This window comes from Scyliorhinus torazame, chromosome 7 (assembly GCF_047496885.1).
Source record: "Scyliorhinus torazame isolate Kashiwa2021f chromosome 7, sScyTor2.1, whole genome shotgun sequence".
Classification (NCBI taxonomy): domain Eukaryota; kingdom Metazoa; phylum Chordata; class Chondrichthyes; order Carcharhiniformes; family Scyliorhinidae; genus Scyliorhinus; species Scyliorhinus torazame.
This window is the reverse complement of record NC_092713.1, coordinates 293,743,878-293,751,717: the sequence shown is the minus strand read 5'-3', so window position 1 is coordinate 293,751,717 and position 7,840 is coordinate 293,743,878. Positions and strand designations below refer to the sequence as shown.

Below are 7,840 nucleotides of genomic sequence, written 5' to 3'. Positions count from 1 at the left end.
TTCAAGTGTCACTTTGATGCATGTGAACTGACGCATCACATTTCACAATGTCAGTTCAACAGTGTAAGTTTGATATTTCTGCTTACATGATGCAAGTGTCATGGTCTACATGTACATTTAGAGATCATTCATACAGGCGGTGGTACAGGCTGCTGAAATGAACTCATTCTTGATAACTTGATTGATCCATTTATAACTAATGCACATTCTAATTAGGAAAGATCGTTATGGTTAACGAAAAACATAAGACACAACTGTTATATGAGTGTCCCTTTAAGAAAGGTTTAGTCTCTTATCATGTGACTTGTAGCACATTGGGCTGTGGCTGTGAGGTGAGAGGTGGTTTCAGTTTCAGTTTGACTGCTTTGGGCTCAGAAGGAGAAAGAAGTGTTTCCCATGTTTTTCTCTGTTTTCATTTTTAAAAAGTTGTCCCAGTAAAAAGCACATAGGGTGTGGTTAACTGCCTTGGTAACTTTAAAGATACAGTTGTTTTCCAGAAGGAGATTGAATCTGCTGTTTGGAACTGGATCAGAATTTCAGGAAAAGGACGGGTCCCATTCAAGAGAGAATACAATGTGCTGGACCACACCCTTGAAAAGAGGTTTTGGTTTAATTGGGTTTTGTTATTGAATTGAACAGCTAAGGGGGAATTCATTAAGTGTTATACATAGATTACTGTAGCTGTGTGGTGTCTTTATGTTCGTAATTGATAAAAATTCTTGCTGTGTTTATATATATGTATGTCAACTCCATTCTTAGAATATTTGGATTAAAGTGCCTAGGGAATCTGATGAATCACACTTGCAGTGAAGGCTTTTGTGCTCATCCTAGTCACATTAAACATAAAAGTAATCGGTCAGGCGAACTTCACAATACAGTTTGGAATTTCTAAGCCCTGGTCCATAACCCAAAGTAAACACAAAATATTGTGGATGTTGGAAATCTGAAACAAAATCAGAAAATGCAGGAAACAGGGGTGGTACCAGGGGATTGGAGAGTGGCGAATGTCGTGCCCCTGTTCAAAAAAGGAACTAGGGATAACCCTGAGAATTACAGGCCAGTTAGTCTTACTTCGGTGGTAGGCAAAGTAATGGAAAGGGTACTGAAGGATAGGATTTCTGAGCATCTGGAAAGACACTGCTTGATTAGGGATAGTCAGCACGGATTTGTGAGGGGTAGGTCTTGCCTAACAAATCTTATTGAATTCTTTGAGGAGGTGACCCAAGCATGTGGATGAAGGTAAAGCAGTGGATGTAGTGTACATGGATTTTAGTAAGGCATTTGATAAAGTTCCCCATGGTAGGCTTATGCAGAAAGTAAGGAGGCATGGGATAGTGGGAAATTTGGCCAGTTGGATAACAAACTGGCTAACCGATAGAAGTCAGAGTGGTGGTGGATGGCAAATATTCAGCCTGGATCCCAGTTACCAGTGGCGTACCGCAGGGATCAGTTCTGGGTCCTCTGCTGTTTGTGATTTTCATTAATGACTTGGATGAGGGAGTTGAAGGGTGGGTCAGTAAATTTGCAGACGATACAAAGATTGGTGGAGTTGTGGATAGTAAGGAGGGCTGTTGTTGGCTGCAAAGAGACATAGATAGGATGCAGAGCTGGGCTGAGAAGTGGCAGATGGAGTTTAACCCTGAAAAGTGTGAGGTTGTCCATTTTGGAAGGACAAATATGAATGCGGAATACAGGGTTGACGGTAGAGTTCTTGGCAATGTGGAGGAGCAGAGAGATCTTGGGGTCTATGTTCATACATCTTTGAAAGTTGCCACTCAAGTGGATAGAGCTGTGAAGAAGGCCTATGGTGTGCTCGCGTTCATTAACAGAGGGATTGAATTTAAGAGCCGTGAGGTGATGATGCAGCTGTACAAAACTTTGGTAAGGCCACATTTGGAGTACTGTGTACAGTCATTTTAGGAAGGATGTGGAAGCTCTGGAAAAGGTGCAAAGAAGATTTACCAGGATGTTGCCTGGAATGGAGAGTAGGTCTTACGAGGAAAGTTTGAGGGTGCTAGGCCTTTTCTCATTAGAGCGGAGAAGAATGAGGGGCGACTTGATAGAGGTTTATAAGATGATCAGGGGAATAGATAGAGTAGACAGTCAGAGACTTTTTCCCTGGGTGGAACACACCATTACAAGGGGACATAAATTTAAGGTGAAAGGTGGAAGATATAGGAGGGATATCAGAGGTAGGTTCTTTACCCAGAGAGTAGTGGGGGCATGGAATGCACTGCCTGTGGAAGTAGTTGAGTCGGAAACATTAGGGACCTTCAAGCAGCTATTGAATAGGTACATGTATTACGGTAAAATGATATAGTGTAGATTTATTTGTTCTTAAGGGCAGCACGGTAGCATTGTGGATAGCACAATTGCTTCACAGCTCCATGGTCCCAGGTTCGATTCTGGCTTGGGTCATTGTCTGTGCGGAGTCTGCACGTCCTCCCCATGTCTGCGTGGGTTTCCTCCCACAGTCCAAAGATGTGCGGGTTAGGTGAATTGGCCAATGATAAATTGCCCTTAATGTCCAAATTGCCCTTGGTGTTGGGTGGAGGTGTTGAGTTTGGGTAGGGTGCTCTTTCCAAGAGCCGGTGCAGACTCAAAGGGCCGAATGGCCTCCTGCACTGTAAATTCAATGATAATCTATGATTAATCTAGGACAAAGGTTCGGCACAACATCGTGGGCCGAAGGGCCTGTTCTGTGCTGTATTTTCTATGTTCTATGTTCTATCAGCAGGTCTGACAACATTGCTGAAGATCGAAACAGAGTTAACGGGCGTGATTCAATGGGAAATAAAGAGTCCGCTTTTCGGTGCATTTAGTGGGGTGATCTCGGTGACTGCAGTACTGGGAAACACCCCGCGATTCAGCGGACTTTGTCGGTTGTTCTTGGCCTCAGCGAGGAACGCCCCGTCAAGGCCGCACTTCTGTCATTTCCTGCATTAATGATCTCAGCCTGTGAGTGCAGGAGGACTGCTCGCTGATTGGGGCAGACTGTGTCCAGAGCCGTCACAGTCGGGCGGGAGCTGTGCTGCTGGCCAGGGGGGCTTCTGCGAGGGCTGGGGGGACTGGTGGGTGCTGGCCAGGGGAGCGGCGAGGGGGTGTCCAGTGGGACACTATCTGGCAGGTTGGGTCTGCGCATGGCCGGTGCCATGTTGTACGGCGCAACCGCTGCAGGTCGTCGCCGTGCGCATGCGCGGCCGTGGACCTGGCCACTCTCCTGCCTTTTATTTTGTGGAGGCCGGGGGTTGTACGTGGCGCGGCTGCTAGCCCCTCACCGGTCGCAGCATCAGTGAAGATGCGACGCCGACTGTTTCCACGTAAAACGCCACGGATCCTCCGCACGTAGCCTCAGAACCAGAGAATCTGTCCCGTGGACTTTCACGACAGAAACATCAACGCCATACCTGCACCGATTCCACTACCACTAATGGGCTAGCACAAGCACCACGTGGAACACAATCAATTCTAATGAAAAACGGTGCCAGATTCACCGGGTCCGTGATTGACACTCAAAGGCTGACAAGCTGCAGCTGCACATAAATGATTCTCCCCCCGCAGCACACACCATCCCAGCCAACAAGGTGGCTGTAAAGAGAGTGGCCCCAAGATTTACCGACACTGAGCTGGAGACCCTTCAGGACAGGGCGGTGGAGAGGAGGATGCCCCCCCCCCCCATGCCCCCCCCCCCCCCCCCCCCCCCAAACAGGAGAAGGCAGTGCACAACCGCCGGTGCGGGAGAAGACCGAGCGGGATCACCAGACCTGCGGCCCCTCGCCATGGCCAAGCAGAGGGCCCTGTACATGGCTGGCGGCCCGGAGGAACGGGAGGTCGCCGAGGTGGAATAGGGTCATGGGCGAGGAAGTGAGACCCTGCTGAGTTGCGGTTCCCCATGGCACATATGTCCAGTCCCCTCCCTCACCCCAAACCACCCTCACCCCACTCAACCCCACACGACCTGCATCCCACACCACCCTCACCCCCACACCACCCTCACCCCCTCATGCCCACAGCAGCAGTCTAATTATGCATGTTGTCTTGTGTCTTGCAGGACCTGATGGAGATGGGGCAGGGCCATCTGGTGGCCACCTCCCCCAGCTAGTGCTAGAGCCGGTGCCCCCCCAATCAGCCGAGTAGTGATGCTGAAAGCATTTCCCGATTTCGGTGTCGGCCGACGGAGAATTCCGCTGTTATGTTTGTATGGTATAGATATATGCTATACATGCTCAAATGTATGAATGTAGATATACATGAAATATTCACTGTTTTGAACTCATGATTATATTTTATACTGGTGGTGAAGCCAAAGACCAATTTTCACTTTTGTGTGGACGATAAAGATCTATTCTATTCTTTTCTATTTAATTATGCTGGGGACTGGATTTTTACAAAGTTGAGTACATAAAAGCTGCTAGGTTTTAAAGGCAGGCACTTGAAATAAATATGGTCAAGTTGAATTTTGCTGCAAATATATAAGCTATGGGCAGCATGGTCACACACAGTGTTTATCACTGCTGACTCATGGCATCAGGGGCTCGGGTTTAATTCTGGCATTGGGTGACCATCTATGTGGAGATTGTACGTTCTCCCCGTATCTGTGTGGGTTTCCTCCGGCTGCTCCTGTTTCCTCCCACAGTCTAAGGATGTGCCGGTTAGGTGGATTGGCCATGCTGAAATTGCCCCTTAGTGTCAAGGGATGTGCCAGTTGAGTGGTGTTTTGGGGAGTATTCCTGGGTGGGGTCTCTTTTAGAGTGGTGGGTGCAGACCCGATGCACTGTAGGGATACAATGAGTAGAGATTTGGGTTAGGAGATAAAGAAGGTTTATTGTGTTCAGTTGTTCAATTTCAAAGAGAAATAAAAAGGGATTGGCAACTTGGAAAAGGTCATAAATAAAGCACGGTTAATAAACATGGAAGTGGGGGGAATAAGGAAAACATTAAAGGATTTACATTCTGGAAAGGTTAAGTATCAAAGAAGTACTGTGGACAATAGATCCAAACATGAAAGAGGCCAAGGTTTACTTAATGAGAGAAGTGAGAGCTGTGGACACAACTGTGAAGATGCAAAGTGAGATCCCAGCCAACCCAGAAAAGTGTCTGCTTTTCCAGAAAACAGGGCTGTTTTAAAGTCTTTGAAATTTCCACAGCAGTGTGGAAGGAGAAGTGAAGCCCAGTGACATTTGACCCCGAGTGCAACAATGGGTTTGCCTTGTGGTAATGTTACAGAGTAAATATCTGGGAGGGATTGTTGCCTAAAGGGGAGTTTATTTGTGAATCTAACCAAGTAGGAAATCTTCGGGGGGAATTATCTGTAAAGCTAATTGTAATTGTGTAAATTTACTCTTGTACATTTATGTTTTAATCTTTTTGAATACCTGTTTTAATTTAAGATTTAAAATCTTCTAAAGTGTTACTGGAAGTTATATCTTCTGACATCAATGCATGTATCTTTTTGTGGTAAAATACAAAAAGGAAAGAGTTATGATAGCTTGCCAAGTTTCCCTTTGGAATTTGGTTTTCACAATACCTACCACCTAACAGATCATAGAACATTGGCAGAATGGGCTTCATCTGTACTGTGAAGTTCTTGGGGGTTTCTCCTTGACCAAATCATTGCACAACACTTCAAGTTGCAGCATGTCTACGATTGAGCTCCAATACAGAGCACCTCAATACACAAAGAGCTGGAGAATCAGTTTACACTTAGAACCTTTCAAGTTTCAGATGATTGTTGGTCGGTTGATGAAAACAATTGTGACCAATTTATAAGAGGTCCTTTTGCATGCAACATAGAGTTATTAAAATCTAAATGAAGTATTATTAAATCCAAGGATACGTCAGTAAAATAAGAAAACATTATGATTTTATCGAAACTTTTTCAAGCATCCTAACGAAACTGAGATTGTGACAAGAAAAATTGCTTGTTAGAAGAGAGCATGTTGTGTTCAAGTCATTGATTTTCTGTAATTTCTTGTGAAAATTAATAAAGCATCAATGTTAAAGTTGATTTTAGCACAGCCGACTTTTCTCCCGTAGCTCTTCAAGATAAATGTTGCGGAATAATAACCACTTAACAAAGTGCTGAAGATGGGTAGACGTGGAAGTTTCATTTCTCCCGAGGAGCTGATGGGTCCCTGAAATGCAAATGTTGAGTGCCAGCACAAATTAATCTTTTTTGTCTAGCAGTCCAGGCAGGTACAAATATCAATGTTGGAATGGACCACAACTGTTATGGGCAGCACGGTAGCATAGTGTTTAGCACTGTGGTTTCACAGCACCAGGGACCCGGGTTCGATTCCTGGCTGGGTCACTGTCTGTGTGGAGTCTGCACATTCTCCCCGTGTCTGTGTGGGTTTCCTCCGGCTGCTCCGGTTTCCTCTCACAAGTCCCAAAAGACATGCTGTTAGGTAATTTGTACATTCTGAATTCTCCCTCAGTGTCCCCGAACAGGCGCCGGAATGCGGTGACTAGGGGCTTTTCACAGTAACTTCATTGCAATGTAAGCCTACTTGTGACAATAAAGATTAATATTATTACCTTTTAATTCAATTTACCTACCTATGATAATAGTACAACACCTATGCTTTTGGCCTTCGAAACCAAATAATAGGAAACATGTAATATGTCCACTGAAGTTTAACATTTACCTTTACATATACCAGGAATGTGGTCTTGTGGGTGATTCACTGTCACAGCAAATTTTGTTGAGATCATAATACACTTAAATATTCACCGAGAGTCAGTGATACTGCCGCCAGTCCTGACGATTTCTTTTTTTTTAATAGATTTAGAGCACCCAATTATTTTTTTTTCCAATTTTGGGGGCAATTTATCATGGCCAATCCACCTAACCTGCACATCTTTGGACTGTGGGAGGAAACTGTAGCACCCGGAGGAAAGTCACGCAGGTATGGGGAGAATCACAGAATCAGAATGCTACAGTGCAGAAGATGCCCTTTGGCCCATCGAGTCTGCACCAACGCATGTAAGGCCCTGACCTGCCCACCTAATCCCACTGACCAGCACCTGACCCATAGCCTTCAATGTTAAGATATGCCGGTACTCAACCAGGCACTTTTTAAAGGATGTGAGGCATCCATCCTCTACCACCCTCCCAGACAGTGAATTCCAGACCTTCACCAACCTCCGGGTAAAAACGTTCTTTGTTGTAAAAGCCATCTGATTCACTAATGCCCCGAGGGAAGGACATTTTCCATCCTTTCCTGGTCTGACCTACACGTGACTCCAGACTCACAGCAATGTGGTTGACTCTGAAATGCCCTCTGAAATAGCCTAGCAAGCCACCTAGTTGGATCAAGCAGTTAAAAACAAGTCACTAAGGAATAAAATTAGACGGTCTGTCCAGCATAGACCTAGGCATCTGAATCAACAATGGCAAACTCAGCCCTGTCGACCTGCAATGTTCTCCTTCTGAACATCTGGGGCTTCAGCAACATTTGGTAGCGTTGTCTCACCCACAAATCAAGGATCTTTCCACTCTACCATTACCAAGCTGGGCGATCAAGCCTGGTTCAATGAAGAGTGCAGGAAAGCATGTCAGGAACAACACCAGGCATACGTAAAAATGAGGTGAAGCTACAGCATGCTACTTGCATTGTAAACAGCATAATCAGCAAGTGATTGACAGAGCTGAACGATGTCACTTCAATGGATTAGATCTAAGCTCTGCCGTCCTGTCACATCTACTCATGAATGATGGTGGAAAACTAAACAACCCACTGGATATCGCCATCCTCAATGAGGGAGAACCCAGCACATCAGTGCAAAAGTTAAAGGTGAAGCATTCACAACAATATTCAGGAAGTGCATGATTCACCTT

The 7,840-nt window shown here is 45.4% G+C and overlaps 1 long non-coding RNA gene across 1 annotated transcript; it reads left to right on the top strand.

Annotated features, from left to right (window-relative positions):
- The first annotated feature begins 345 nt into the window (after window positions 1-345).
- On the top strand, window positions 346-6,005 carry LOC140427100 (uncharacterized). Its single transcript, XR_011948388.1, has 2 exons — window positions 346-601; window positions 4,052-6,005. It is a non-coding gene; the product is annotated as an uncharacterized lncRNA (long non-coding RNA).
- Window positions 6,006-7,840: the final 1,835 nt, after the last annotated feature.